Consider the following 16,723-nt stretch of genomic DNA (forward strand, 5'->3'; position numbering starts at 1 on the left):
AAGTATGGCAGTTCTGTTAAATGGCTATGGATTTATTTCTGAAAAACTAACACTCAAAGAGAGATTAGAAGGAAGGGAAGAAGCAACACATTGGATATCTAAACAAAGGCTTTTCCCGGAAGAGAAAACAGCAAGTGCAAAAACCTGGAGGAAAGAGGACGCTCATCTTGTTGTCTGGACAGCAAGAAAACCATGGAGATTGGAGTGAGGGAAGAGAACTGGCAAGAAATAGAATCAGAAATGTAGACATTGGCCTGAGACCTTGTAGGCCACAAAAAGAACTTTACCTTTTATTATTGAGTTAAATGGGGATTCATCGATGGCTTTAAGCAGAGAGGCATGATCTGACTTAATTTTTAAATGACTTAATTTTTAAATGATCACTTGAATTTCTGGGTTTGGGTAAAAGACCTCGGTGAGGTAAGGAAGAGAGGGGCAAAGGCAGAAGCAGGGAGACCCATTAGGATGACACTGCAATGTTCAAAGTTAGACATGACAGTGGCTTGGAAGAGTGTGGAGATGGTGAAATGATGGGAAATGGTCAGATTCTGGATATATATCAAAGCTAGAGTCAACAGACTTTGTTGAGGGATTGAATATTTTTACCTGTCTCTTCTTTCGCTAAAGTTAGGGAAGTGGGGCTTTTAGGAAAAGATGATGCCCTTATGGATATTGCACTTATTTTAAAAGATTACTAAACAGTGCAAAATAGTGAAATTTGTTTCACCTCCTTTTCTTACTTACCTGTTACTGAGCAGCAAAATAGGGAAAAGATATGAAGATGAGCAAAGTATCTTCAAGGGCCCAGAAATTATTCAGTCACACCTTAGATCTGCACTGGATGAATCTCTACTGCTAGGAATAATAAGCACAATCACTCACTATGCCTGGGGATTATAATACTGAAGCATGAGGGGGATACTGAAGGCTTACTACGAAACCACACACACCAAGTTTTGAAAATTAGTAATGGACTCTAGCACTACTATTATTTTTAAAAGGAGTATAAATAAAGTACCAGTAAAACTATAAATATATGTATATATTATCTATGTACATATAATATATAGTGTATACACATACATTTTTTAAAGTTGGTTGCACTGTTTCATAGAGATATAATAGAATGTAATTCTTTATTTCTGTAATTTTTGTACAAAATTTAACTCATTCCATAGAATTTGAGCCACAAAGAGACTGCCATTAAAAAGAATCAATCAGAGGGTATAAGACCTTTTGTAAATTAAAATTCAATTAACATTAAAAAAATCAAAAGAGTTGGGAAAATAAAATACACAGAGAAAACAGGTAGAAAATATGAAAAGAAATACAATAAACAAGAAAAATAAATTGAGGAGGTCCAATGTACAATTTGTGTGAGTTCCATAAAGATAGAGAAGAAAGAAAGAGAGGGGAAGAAATAATCAGAGGTATAATAGAAGAAAAGTTCCTAAAGCTAAACAAAGGGAGTTTTTTCCCAGATTGTACAGGATCATTTAGTGCTGAGAAGGATAAATTTTAAAAGAGTAATTCCTAGATATATTAGGATTTAGATATTCCTGTGACCCTTTACTTTTCTGGTGGGATTTCAGAGCTGAAAAGATAAAGATCAAAATAAGCACTTAAATTTTTTAAAAAGTTATCTAAGAAAGAAGAATCACATTTATTTCAGATATCTTATAACCAACAATGGATGAAAGACAGCAATGCACCAATGTCTCCCAAGTTCTGAGGAAAAATTACTTTGAACCTGGAATCCTATCTTTATTTTATCAATTAACTCTGAGGAAAAATTCAAGGCATTTTGGACATGCAAGGACTCAGTTTTCCTCCTACACACCATTTCTGGGGAAAAAAATTGGGGGATGTACATCAGTGAAAAGAAAAGAAAAAAAAAAAGAATCAAATACCAAGAAAGACATGGGACTAAGGCAATAGAGGACCTAACCAGGAGAACAATGAACAGAAACTAAATCAGAATAGAATAGTCAGACAGCATAGAGAAGAATGACTTTAAGAAGAATGTATATTTCATTCACTAAGTGGTATAATTAAGAAATTTGAAAAATCATTGTGATATATATTGTGAGATAAGAATTTTTGCTTTTCCCATTTTACAGATTGGGAAGCTGATTCAGAGAGGCTAAAGCTGCTGTTTTGAGCAAGAACATACACAGTTTATAAGAAGGCAAGTCAGGATTCAAAACTAGATCTTCCTAACTCCAAAAACCAGATTGTTTGATGGCATCCAGCTGTTTAGAGTTGATTGATTCATTAGAAATAATGAGGCAATGTAGATTCCAGGGAAAACAATATGGGAAAAGCAGAAAAAGCTGGAAGAGGGTGGGAGAGAAAGCTCATACAGGCAAGAACACCAAGGAGGAAGAAATTAGTCACAAGGGAACAGAGTGAAAAAAAAAAAAATAGGGTGAGGGAAACAGAAATGGAAAGGGGCAAGACAAATGGCCATAGTAAACTATTCTATAGGGTTTAGTGATAAATTTGCAAATGGGGAGATGTTAAAGATAATTCAAAATGTATAGGGACTTCCCTGGTGGTCAAGTGGTTAACAATCTGCCTTCCAATGCAGGGGATGCCAGTTCGATCCTGGAGGGAACTAAGATCCCACATGCTGCAGGGCAACTATGCCTGCACCACAACTACTAAACCCAAGCACCACAACTAGAGAGCCCACAAGCCACAACCAGAGAGCCCACGCTGCAACGAAAGATCCCACATGCCACAACTAAGACCAGAATCAGCCAAAAATAAATAAATATTAAAAAAAAGAACAGTGTAGCTAAGGACACATTTAAAAAATGAATTCAAAATGTATAGGGAAATTATTTAATCCTATGTCCTGGTTTCTTCCTTAGTAAAATGGGGATAATAACAGCGCCAACAAACATAGAGGTGATGGGGCGATTTCCCTGGTGGTCCAGTGGGTCAGATTCTGAGCTCCCAATGCAGGGAGCCTGGGTTCAATCCCTGGTCGGGGAACTAGATCCCGCATGCATGCCGCAACTAAGAGTTCAAATGCCACAACCAAGAAGTCTGCGTTCCGCAACTGAAGATCTCGCGTGCCGCAACTGGGACCCGCCGCAGCCAAAATAAATAAATATTTAAAAAATTAGAGGTGATGTGAGAATTGAATAAGATAATCTCTAGAAATGCCTAGTATGGTGCTAGACACAATGTGAATAATTAGTCAATACTGGCTATTATTAGAATGATAAATATCCTGTTACTCAATTTGAGGCAACTGACTTTACCTTCCCATGCCTCCATTTTTTTCTTATTTGTTAATGCAACAAAGAGTCTCTAAAGTTTTTGTTTTTTGCCAATAAGAGTCTATGATTCTGTTTGAAAATGAACTACATTTTTGCAAATCTGACAAATGCTTTATTGAAATGTGGAAGCAAAGGTGGTGGAAATCCAGGTGGCAATATCTTACAAGTAGCTGGAGATGTCTCTAGCTTACATAGCTAGATCTAAAATATAATAACATATTCAAAACCACACAGACATGCACACAGAATCTCTAACCCACAGTCCAGAAAAATCTGTTAAAAGTTCAAAGAGAGATGGATTTTAAAAAGTCCTGGATAATTTGTTACAAGTAGGAAAGAGTTTGAAACAAATCTTATAAATGTTCATAGTTTGTAATAGAGCACTTATTCACTGAAAACTCTATATTCTCCTTATTTATAACATGTTTTCCCCTCACCCTTTTAGGCACTTTTCCATGTTTAAATACGCTAGCTTGGTATTTAGTTGTATGGATACCACCACCTTACCATTATTACATATTTTCCAAAATTACCGCTCACATTTCGCCCCCTTTATCATGATTCTACCAGATAAGAAGGGGGTTTTCCCCTGTATTGTTGTAGATATAAAGCTCTTAAACAAAGTCATTCTATATAAACATATTCAGTGATTTTGAAAAGCATTTTTATATGTGGTAGGATTGGCATATTTTCACAAATAAAACAGAAATAATGGGTGAGAAACAATTTTAAAACCAGAGAAAATGGCAGCTCTAGCTCCAATTGTCTGTTCCCATGCAGGTATGTAGTAATAGTATTAGAGCTGGTTGAGTTGCCATAAAAGCTTCCAAAAGAGTCTGAATCAGCTTGGTTACCAAAGAGAGTGACACTCTTAAGAGCTTTGTCACCTCCAGTCCTTAGTTACTAAAGCACTTACTCATTTGTCCGAGTTAAAAGCTACTATTTTAAGTTCAAAGTAGAAAACTCCCTTTGGGTGGTAATGATAGTTTAAAATAAACAATTTGGGGGCTGGAGGCAAAGCCTGCTTTAAGCATCTACTCTATTTCCCCTCCAGGCAAGTTTTACTACAATCAGGGCTTTCTTATTCTCTATCAGTATTCATGACCTAGGTCATCAAACAGTTTGTAAGATACAGACCACCCCTTCCCCCACTGTTACATCACTGGCGTTCAGAATTCTGGAACTGTGTGTGTAAACATTAAAGCCATGTGTGCTTGACCACATGGGAAGGCGTCAGGATGACCTAGGGCTCCTACGCAAGAGGGAACACCCTGGCGCCAATCTTAACATCACCAAGCCAGCTGTTTGTTTTTATGTGTGAGCCCTATGCGACTCAGCAGTCTTCTAAAGGGACCATATAAAAACAGTTTACATAAAAGACCCTGGGGATTTTGTGCACCTTCATGATATTTGGAAAAATGCATGGCATCAGTATTTTTAAATTTTATATTCATAGACAGAGAGTTTTATTATGGTTTGTTTAATTAACCATTTCCAGCAATGAGGACTTAACTCATATATCAAAAGTCCAAAACTTTTTGAGTGAGGGCACACACACATGCTCTCAATAGTAGCTGGAAAGAGAAAACAACCTAAAACCCCCACATTGCATCTTGATACATATCTTTCACATTCAACCTACCATTTTGGTATTTTACAATACAGAGACAATTATCAGTCAGTCTCATCTTTATGAAGGAAGCCCATCTTTTGAACAAATCAATGTTTATTGAATGCTTGCCACTTCAGGTGAAACAAAAATACAGTCAAATAAAGTTATATTTAATCCCTTTCCTAGCAAAAATGCATTAATTTACGGTCTTTATCAAATTCTGAGCACTTTCAGCTTATAACCATATATAATTTACTGTCCAATAAAGGCATAAGAAGAGGGGAAAATATTAATGTTCTAATACAGGGTAAGATCACCCTTGTGAAAGCTCAAGAGTGTTCAGACATGGTACTGCTCTTAGTAAGAAAGTATATTCATAAGTAATTTCACACAAACTTTCACTGTTTGGGCCAAGGGTAATTAAGATAAATACACCATCTTCAGGCCAAAACAATGAAAAGCATGCAAATAAAACAATTTTTAATGCCTATAATCTAAATTCACCGCATCTTAATTCAACGTATAAGAAAAGTACAATAACTTATAATGTATTCGGTGGTTATAGGTTACATCTTTTCAAATCCAGAAGGAACCTGTACTCAGTAAGGAAAGATGAAAAATGTCTATCCTCAGATTTCATTGTGTTGGTTAAATGAGTCACTCTTTTGATAATTTCTTCTAAAAATGAGCAGATACAGGTGTTAAACATCTGAAACTTAAATTTCTAAATCTCATATGTAAATAATAGATTTGAAGAGATAACCTCTAAATTATTCCAGATCTAAACTTCTCTTATACCAAACATTACTTGGTACTTCGTTTATCTCTTGGAGAAAAAAAAAAAATCCTTTATTTTTAAAAGTTAAGCAAATTCCTTCCTTTTACAGTACCACATTTCAAAGATTCTGATCTTTCCTCTTTTTAGAAAGATAGTGTAATTAGAAAAAAATATATTCTATGAAAGAAGAGTTCAAAGAGCCCAACTTTTAAAGTAACTACAAGTTCATTTTTTGATTTAATTTCAATTCTCCGTTAGGCTAGAAGGTTTCTATTTTTGGATAATCAATGATGACATCCATCTAAAATGATCCTAAGATGCAATACAAAAAGAACTCAAAATTTACTCATATTTTAAATATTCCAACCAGTCAATTTGCAATTTACAATGGAAAAAAACATCAGGAAACATATACCAGATACATAGGAGTAGACATAAATTCTTGGTGCTTTAATTTATTAACTTGAGACTTTTTAAAAAATTGATAAATATATATGAAAAATTCTTAAAATCAATATGGAAAAGGAAGAACAATTCCCTAAGTATAGAAATCTAATTTGTTTTTTAAACACCATGTCTTGATATGTAATTTAAAATGGAGAAGGGCTGAGGGAGGTGTGGTGATGAGGCGTTGAAAAGGGAGCTGAGAAGGGATGGGGATGGGTAATGCGGGACTGGATATGGAGGATGATCAAACAATCATTTTCTTGAGTATTCCGTGGTCAGAGTGTCTAGTTGGGCAAGTCAGTTTATGAATTCTCTTGCATCTGAAGGTGCTTACACATGAGAAAATAAACTTAAAAAAAAAAAAAGCATTTGTGAGACTGGGTGGCAGGCATGTGCACTTCAGTCACAAGTGGCACTGTAAATTACAACCAAAACCAAGGCACAATTTGCCCACATTTTGCAAAAATCACAAAAAAAGTTTGTCATAACTGGTTCTGTTTGTTGCAGGAGGAAAAAAAAAAAGAGTAATTCTATATTAAGGCACAGCCTTTGAGGCTTTGGTAGGAAAACTGCATATTGGGTGGATCCTGACCTAGACACCTTGATCCTTGATTCATGACCCCATCAGAGCCAGACAAGGGCTCTCTGACTATGAATTAAACTGTTTGATTCCTCTGCGCCCAGGGACACACAAAGCCTGTACTCTCAGCTGTTACATAAGAGGCTCTGGAATCCCTGGATGGTGTTTGTAAATAGCGCTGCCATGCGCATGGAACCCACGTGTCAAATGTTGACGTGACTGTGTGAAGTGTCAACAAGTTCCGAAGAGAAACCTCCTATTTCTTTTGCCCTAAAAAAAGAGCATGTGGGTGTCAAGGAATTATTTCCAGGGGAGATTTTTTCTCTCCCTCCATCTCCCACCAAAAAAAAAAAAAAAAAAAAAAAGTGGAAAGAAGAACTGGAGGAAATGACCAATCTCCATCACTTTTCTTCTTATGTAACTCCTGACATGAGGACATGATCAAAATTAACTGCCTGTCTAATTAAATTTAGGGTAAGTTTTGTAATCTCAACAATGCATTCTGAATGCACTTTCTACCTCCTCTCATCAGACTCCTTGTTTTTCTTATTATGAGAGATAGTATTACAACCACTAGAAGGACACTAAGCAGGCAAATAGTTTGCAAAGTAGCAAATCTCCATCCAAATAAAATTACAATATGACCCTTGCAGAGGAAAGTATCCAATAGCTTTGTTTGGGTGAACAGAAACACAATTTAGTACCTTTTATCATGGGTCTGTGAACAGAAAACAAACTCCATTCCTTAAGGAGGCTAAATTCTTACCAATATTAGAGAAAACTGACAATGTCAACAACTAAGTTTTTATCCCTAAATATGAAAAGTTGCCCATAATCTTCAGGATTACTTAAAGCACAAGTTATAACAATGTAAAAAAAACTGATGCAAACTGTCAGTAGTAAGTTAAACTGTTTTAAAAAATACACTGCCTTCAAAAAAAAATCTCAAGCATTTTTAAGTCATTTTAAAATGCCATGTTCTATATCTTTTATATACTTGATACAAAATGTTTTTGAATTACATATTAAATATGAGCTGCTGTCTATAAAATGTCCTACTTGAAAAGTATCACATTTAAGAGTAAACAGGTTAAGTTTCAAAATATTGAAAATTTAGTTCCCAAAGTTAACCAAATGTCCTTTCTAATTTTGATTTCCAGTAGACACACATAATTCATAGTCATTTAAAAAGGTAAGTTATTAGCAAAATGTCTACTAGCTTCATTTTCTGCCAATGTTCTTCTCCAAGCTATTATGTGGTAGACAATTCCAAAATTAAAAACCATTTAGGTGACTGGATTGGACTAAGGACAGATGAAATCTAGAATGAAAAGTTTAAAATATGTGCTTTCTTGCTGAAATGTATCTATTTTTAGATTAGTATTTTTAGATTGGAAGATTTGTTCTTCCCTCATTTTTAAAATATTTTTCCAGTTTTATTGAGAAATAATTGACATACATCACTGTATGTTCTTCCTTCATGTTTGAAAAGTATCCATTTATGGTCATTTTTCCTCTTATCAATTATGTTTGATATATGAAAATATGAATATAAAGTGAATTAATGTTTTAATAACTGATTCACTTTTTGAGATGCTCACTCCAATTTTATGAACTATCAGACACTTCATTTGCACAAATGATTTCTTGTTCTGTTACGACGTATGCAGTAAGACAAACAAAAAGCTAATAATCACCCAAACTAATTAGTGGGTGTCCAAAAGTAATCCTTTTAATGCAAAAATCGTGAAAGGTTATAAAAGAGCTGACAGAACTTTATAGCCAATGGCAAATGTGAAAATTCTGTAACTTCAAACAAAAATGGAAAAAGTACCGAAAGAACAAACAGATTAAAAAATAAATTAACAGGAACAAGACAGTAGGTTACAGATGGAATCTGGGTATAGTATCATTGTATTATTTTTAGATTCTGGTGCTTTACTTTAGAATCAGCACAACTAATAATTAAGGTATTTTTTAATGGGTGTCCTTGTTTCTCAATGCAGGCAGGAAAGAAAAACAGGAGAAATAACTCAGAGATAGACCATGCTATATCCTCTGGGCTTCACTATCATTATTTAAGCCTTTTTTCCTTTTACACTGCAAGACAGAAAAAAAAAAAAATCAATTTGAGGAGAAATATATAATAAAAACCCACCTTGAGAGTTGGATGAATAGTTTCCATTAAAGTATAATCTGAACATAGAAACCAGATTTAATACTCTATCAAGAAAAAGACATGACTTGGTAAGGCAGGTTTTAGTAATGGCTAATAAAGCATGACAATAGTAATTAAAATTATCATTACTTTGTGACATCCACAAAATTGTGACAAATCTCAAAATAGCAAAAGTAGCAAATGAAAAACATCAATACTATGTATGGCATATGTTCATGGGAGACCTACTGTCTATGCCTGACGTGGGCAAGTCTGCTCTCTCTGAAGAGAGAAGTCCATCAGCAAAAATCCACAGCCCACTGTTTTGAATACAGTGTATCTTTCAATAATAATTATTTATTAAAAGGTAAGCTAAAAATATTTTTTAAAAAATCAAAATATCCCTAATTTGAAAAGGTTTACAATTTTTGGAACCACATTAAATAAAGCAAAGATGGAGTACTACACTCAAATTCGGTGAGCAGCTTTCTGAATATTCTAGAGATACTAGTATGAAAATCTACTATCAGCTGAGTTGGTTCAAAAAGTGTTGCAAGAAACAAGAGATGGCAAAAGCAAATAAACTACTCATTTCTCCTATAAGGAAGACCAGACCTATATTCTACCTTATTGCTTTCCATAATAATCACTACATCAACTTCCTGATGGGTCAAAGGTTCTAACATGAGTGTCTAACTTGGGCCTGTCACAAATACACAACAAACATACAAGTAAATGCTATAATCATACTCTTAAAAGGTATATCTGGGTCATTTCTACAGCTATTCCTTGAAAAAGTAATGATTACAGCAATTACATAAAGCCAAGACATGTCCCCACTGAGTACAGTAACATGTGTACATTATTAAAGCTAAATGCTTCAAGATCATTGGCTTTCCCCCACACTGTTATCAGTCATGGCACCAAGCTATGGGATCCAACTGGCAGCATTCTAATCAGAATAAAAGGGAAAGGAGTATTGCTTAACAAGAAGAATGTTTGGTATCCAGAATTACATAAAGTTAGAAATTCAAATAACGCCAACCCCAAGTAATTCACTGTGTGTGTTCAAAATTATGTCCTAATTTCATAGGGTCTAGACCTAAAAATCTGCACTCATTTTACCATTAACAGTCTTTAAAATTCTGCTGGTGTTAGTAAAGACTGTGACTATTTACCATTAACAGTCTGTAAAATTTTGTTGGTGTTTGTAAAGACTGTGGCTATATGTGGCGAAACATGGAGAGCCATCAACATTCTGATCCTAACTCTTTCCCACTTTGTCTTGGCATCACAAAGAGGCTGCAGACCAGTTTCTTTTCTTAACCCTATTTTACGTGTATATTGTTAATAATGCTGCTATGAATATTCAGGTACAAGTTTTTGTGTAGACAGGTGCATGCACTTTAAGTCTCCTTTTTATGACTTTCCCTATATAGCCCACATTATAGCTACATTTTCATCATTAGTGGTAATGAGGCGGTAGAGCATAATGGTCAAAAGACTGGCTCTAGAGACTGACTGGCTAAATTCATAGCCTAGCTAAGCCACGTACTGGCTGTAGGAACTTGGGCAAGTTATTTAATCTCACTGTGTATTAGTTTCTTCTCCAGAGATAGGGATAACAACACCACCTACCTCTAGAGTTGTGATGAGAATTAAATGATATAACTTGCAGTGTCATAAAACATTAAAACAACTTAAAATATTTTTAATGCAAAAGTATTTTAAGCAAAAAAACACCTTTTGAGTAAACAAAAACCTATATTCTGATGCACATTTTGATAAGACATGGCAGTACAATCACATGATTGATGAAACAGAACTGTGTTAAACTTTTTTGTTTTTGGGGAAAAAAAGGTTTAAAATTATCTGATCATGTCACAAAATGGTACAGAACTAAATATATACATACACAAGTATACAAGTCAAATGGGAAATCTGAGTAAGATTGGTAGACTGTATCAATGTCAGTCTCCTGACTGTGATATTATACTATAGTCTTGCAAAATGTTACCACTGGGGAAAATTGGGCAGAATGTTCATGTTCAATTATTATTATTTCATACAACTGCATATGAATCTACAATTAGCTCAATAAAAATTTCAATTAAAGATATGTGATCCCGGGCTTCCCTGGTGGCGCAGTGGTTGAGAGTCCTCCTGCCGATGCAGGGGACACGGGTTCGTGCCCCGGTCCGGGAAGATCCCACATACCGCGGAGCGGCTAGGCCCGTGAGCCATGGCCGCTGAGCCTGCGCGTCCGGAGCCTGTGCTCCGCAACGAGAGAGGCCACAACAGTGAGAGGCCCGCGTACCAGGGGAAAAAAAAAAAAAGATATGTGATCCCTTGGACTTCCCTGGTGGCGCAGTGGTTAAGAATCCGCCTGCCAATGCAGGGGACACGGGTTGGAGCCCTGGTCTGGGAATATCCCACATGCCGTGAAGCAACTAAGCCCATGCGCCACAACTACTGAGCCTGCAGTCTAGAGCCTGTGAGTCACACTACTGAAGCCCGCGCGCCTAGAGCCTGTGCTCCGCAACAAGAGAAGCCACAGCAATGAGAAGCCTGAGCACTGCAACGAAGAGCAGACCCCGCTCGCCGCAACTAGAGAAAGCCCGCACACAGCAACGAAGACCCAACACAGCCAAAAATAAATAAATAAATTAATTAATTAATTTTTTTTAAATAAAAATATGCGATCCCAGTATAAATTTACTAAACATCAATCAACTGTATGCTTATAATGACTGGCTTTTATAGGACAACTGCCATAACCTGTAGAAGTTACATTTAAGGAGAAAGCACCATCTTTACTACCATCATCAGCAACACCAACGCCTTTTACATTATTTTTCTTATGCATTTAAAATAGATTACACAGTTTCTAATTAAATGACATTTTTTTGCTACTTCTACATCATTTATTAAACCTTTCTTCCCCTCAGCTTTTATTGAGAGTAACTGACATATAACATCATGTAAATTTAAAGTATACAATGCAATGATTTGTAATAGGTATATATTGGGAAATGATTACCACAGTAAGGTTACTTAGCACACCCATGACTTCATATCGTTATGATTTTTTGTGTGTGTGATGAAAACTTTTAAGATATACTCTCTTAGCAACTTTCAGGTATACAATACAGTAATGCTAACTACAGTCACCATACTATGCGTTACAACCCAGAACTTATTCATTTTATAACTGGAAATTGGTACCCTTTGACCACCTTCACCCCCTACCCCCGACCCCCAACTCATTAAATCTTGATTTAGTAGTATACCACTAGATTCTATTACGGAATAAAAAGACATAGACATCAGTGCCTCCCTTCCAACAGACATAAATCTAACTTAAAAAAAAAATTTACAGTATTTTTAGTGAAGCAACCAGTTAATTTTATGTCCTAAATTGTCCTCCAAAAATGCTTCATTCCAATTCATTCATCTTTTTATGTAATCCTCAGATTATGTGGAGCTTGATTTCAAGTCAGTTTGAGGAACAGCCCTTAGTGAGTATAAGATATCGATCTCAAAATTCTTAAAACTGCAGGTAGGTTGACATTATCACTGAATTTAATTTTACACAAAATATTAAAAATCCACCTACCATCAATTTATACTTCTTGAAGCCTGGCACATTTAACTGCATTTCATGACAAGTGGAGAAAGCATAAATCGAAGCTGATAGAATGTACTATTTTGGAATGGGCAACCAAAATCCATTTTATTGAGGAAAGATTTTATATCTATCTTAGGTATTTTCTGCAATGTACAACCTAGAATAGGAATAATGCTGGAAATAAGCAGATACATACAATCCTTTTTGGCTTGCAGTCACAATGATTCAAGGTGTCTTGCTTTGCACTCTTCCCTCCAGGAACTCTTCTCTCCCACTACACACCAAACCAACAGATGAACTATATAACCTCCTTAAATAATGGCACAGTATTTACAAAGTTTTGGCAGTGAGTCAAAATAGAAATTGGAGATCTAGACCAAGTAAATACTGTATATTTGGCAAAATCACATTTGTGGTTGTGTTCTTCAGCACAGTTTCCAAGATAACCACCAACTCTACTTGGCAACCTGACTCTCCCACAGTTAAGGCTCCACCTGTAAAACTGGCTTGAGAGATATTTTCCTGCTACTGGATTTGGTGCCATTACTACTCTTAAGAACTACTGTGCAATGATGGCATAACAGTTGAGAAAATGTTATTTTGATGAACCAAAACTGACAGCTAGCTGGTCCAAAGTTTTAACCTGTCCCCATGACAGGAAACAATTAGAGTAAAACAGTCTACATGGTTGCTTACAAAACAAAGAAGACTCCCTCTAGTAACTGAAGATTGCTAAGACTATTAAAGTCTATTAAGCAATGATAACATCAACAACAAAGACAACAGTTAAACTTGTAGAGGCAATTAGGGCATTAAAAAAAGCAGATTTAACATTTTCTAAGTATTAAACATTCTAAAATGTCAAACATCCACAGCTTATGAGAACATTTTAGTTCAAACTAATTTCTTAAGAATTCATATGAATTTACTAACTTGGATTTGGTGCAGTATGAAAAATAAAGTTTCTGCCAGGTGTGTCTGTGAATCATAAGAAGAACTTCTTAATGAGATAAACAAGGAAAGACTGGGCTGGCCAAAAAGTTCATTCAGGTTTTTCAGTAACATCTTACAAAAACCCAAACGAACTTTTTGGCCAACCCAATACATTTCAGTAGTGCCATCTGGCTTACAACACTGTGTATGGGTGGAGTCTTGGAGAAGTTGATAGAGAAATTCTAACTGCAACAAGCGAAACCAAAACATTAACTCCACTCTTTGTTACCTAATACAAGTCTAGTGCCCAAACAGAACTTTGGAAGTCTGTCATAACAACTCCCAGGCAGGTGCATTTCACTTGTTCTGGAAGTGATGTTGACCTGCCAATATCTAGGTCCATGCACCACTGAATCAGAATCCTATTAATCCCTCTGGCTCCTGGCATGGACCAACACAATACCAGATCTAATTAGAGCCATAAGAAGAGTTTGGTAAATGTGTGAATTTAAACAAGGCAAGAGACTTCCCTCATTCCAAGTTAATTTCTCATTAACCATTAGTTCAATTTAAAAAATAAGCAGGGGACTTCCCTGGTGGCGCAGTGGTTAAGATTCCGTCTGCCAGCACAGGGGACACGGGTTCGAGCCCTGGTTTGGGAAGATCCCACAAGCCATGGAGCAACTAAGCTCGTGCGCCACAGTTACTGAGCCTGTGCTCTACAGCCCACGAACCACAACTACTGAGCCTGCATGCCACAGCTACTGAAGCCTGCGCACCTAGAGCCCGTGTTCCACAACAAGGGAAGCCACCGCAATGAGAAGCCTGCACACCACAACGAAGAGTAGCCCCCACTCACCACAACTAGAGAAGGGCCTGCGTGCAGCAACAAAGACCCAACGCAGCCAAAAATAAATAAATAAATGAATAAATTTATAAAAAATAAGGAGGGCTTCCCTGGTGGCACAGTGGTTAAGAATTCGCCTGCCAATGCAGTGGACACGGGTTTGAGCCCTGGTCCAGGAAGATCCCATATGCCGCGGAGCAACTAAGCCCGTGCGCCACAACTACTGAGCCTGCACTCTAGAGCCCGCGAGCCACAACTACTGAAGCCCGAGTGCCACAACTACTGAAGCCTGTGCGCCTAGAGCCTGTGCTCTGCAACAAGAGAAACTACTGCACTGAGAAGCATGCGCACCACAAGGAAGAGTAGCCCCCACTTGCTGCAACTAGAGAAAGCCCGCGTGCAGCAACCAAGACCTATTGCAGACAGACAGACATACATACATACATAAATGAATGAATGAAATTTTTGGAGAATCCAGGTAGTATTGACTCTCACAAATATGGTAAATGAAAAGCTGAGGTTATGTCTTTCATTGTAAAGTATCCCATGCTAATTAAAATAATTTTTCTAGGGCTTCCCTGGTGGCGCAGTGGTTAAGAGTCCGCCTGCCGATGCAGGGGACACAGGTTCGTGCCCTGGTCCGGGAAGATCCCACATGCCGCGGAACGGCTGCGCCCGTGAGCCATGGCCGCTGAGCCTGCGCGTCCGGAGCCTGTGCTCCGCAACGGGAGAGGCCGCAACAGTGAGAGACCCGCGTATCGCAAAAAAAAAAAAAAAAAAAAAAAAAATTTCTACTAAAGGAAAAAGTAATATTTTCTTGATTTGGTGAATAATATGCACATCTCCTCCTTATAATCATTGAAGCCCCTCATACAATATTAATTAGCAGCTATTTTCAGAAAAGAGTCTAAACTGGATGCTGGGAAAGAACAAGCTTTCATGGTCACAATGAAAATTATTAATCAATGTAGATATCCTTATTTATCAATGTGATGTATCTATTATTAGTTGAATAGCCTTAAGACAGTATATACAACATCTGAAAAGTCCCCCAAAAGTAGTTATATACCACTGTTAGCAAAAGAAATTATTTATTTTAAATTCTGAATTGCTGGAATAATTAACCACAGTTTTCTCAACAAACAGTAAGCATTTGTGCTAAACTCCTAAGTGTTTTCTTTATTATTTAGGACAAATAAGAACTAACCAAATGAGCTGTTTCTATTCCACAGAGATGAGTAATATGTCTCCCTTGTAATCATGTCTCCGATATCAATGATTAAAGTAAATTTAACTGCTTTTCCAGAGATCAAAATACAAGGAGTTACAAAGTGAACTACTGAGGACAAATAGTTTTGGAAATCCGATTTATGGAGTAATGTCCATTACTGTGCTTTTCCAACTCTGTCCATCTTTTAATCATGTCCATGCCTTCTAAACTTGTTTGACTTTCCAGTCTTTCACTAACACTTCTCTGCTTGATAACATTTAAAAAATCAGTATTTATTGTGTTGAAATTTATATTCTACTTCAAACCTATTACAAAACACACATGCAAACATGGAAAAGAATATAACTCCCCTCCAGTATTTCAACTTTTCATTAAAATGCAAATATAATGATTTTCATTAGCCAGGCAACAATACCCACAGTCTTAAATCAAACCCAACCCAACCCAACCCAATTATCTTTTCTATGTACATTCCAACTGTCCCTAAGATATATTCTTCCTCTTATGTTGGATCATTTGTTGATGAATACTTTTAGATTTGTATTTGCCATTATTATCCCTGATTGGAGAGGAAAAAGCACAATGTGTGACTCGAGATTTTAAATTTTGGATATATCCTCCTCCCTAGACAGACAAATATAAAAATATTTCACTAAATTTTCAACAACTGGAAAATGATCCTTTTTCAATTCCTAAACACTACAAGAAGAAGGAAGAAAACTCACTCAAGGCAATTAAAAGTATGTCATGAGGGTAACAGCCAGTAAATTTCACTTATATTTCACATTCGACCTTCTCAGCAGTCTATCCAGCCCACGCTTTATTTGCCATAGGTAGAAAAGTCTCCATAGAAACTTAGCTTAATATCGCTAGACGAGCAGCCCCAATGAAAGAGATTCAGCAAGATTCATGTGCGTAAAAAGGAGGAGGAGGAGAAAGAGGAGAAAAGGAAGAGGAAGAAGGGGAAGAAAGGGGAAGAGGAAGAAGAAGTAGAAGAGGAAAGAGGATGAGGAGAAAAGAGACACAGAGAAAAGCAGAGAGATAAAAGACCAAAGAAAAGAGAGCAGCCAAGAGGGAAAGAGAAATTTGGATGGGACTGTTAGAAATCTGCTCTCTACGTCTCTGTTTCTTTACTGGGATTGGGTTTCATTTCTTTCGGCGCCCCTGACCTTGCAGTCTTCCAACTCTCCACACTCCCCCCCCCCACCCCCGCCTCCTG

At 36.7% G+C, this 16,723-nt stretch overlaps 1 protein-coding gene across 6 annotated transcripts in view; it reads right to left on the minus strand.

The window, feature by feature from the left end:
- Window positions 1–16,723, minus strand: part of TET2 (tet methylcytosine dioxygenase 2) — a 134,008-nt gene that overhangs the window by 116,132 nt on the left and 1,153 nt on the right. The window lies entirely within an intron of this gene.

The sequence above is a fragment of the Pseudorca crassidens genome, chromosome 4 (genome assembly GCF_039906515.1).
Source record: "Pseudorca crassidens isolate mPseCra1 chromosome 4, mPseCra1.hap1, whole genome shotgun sequence".
NCBI classification, from domain to species: Eukaryota; Metazoa; Chordata; class Mammalia; order Artiodactyla; family Delphinidae; genus Pseudorca; species Pseudorca crassidens.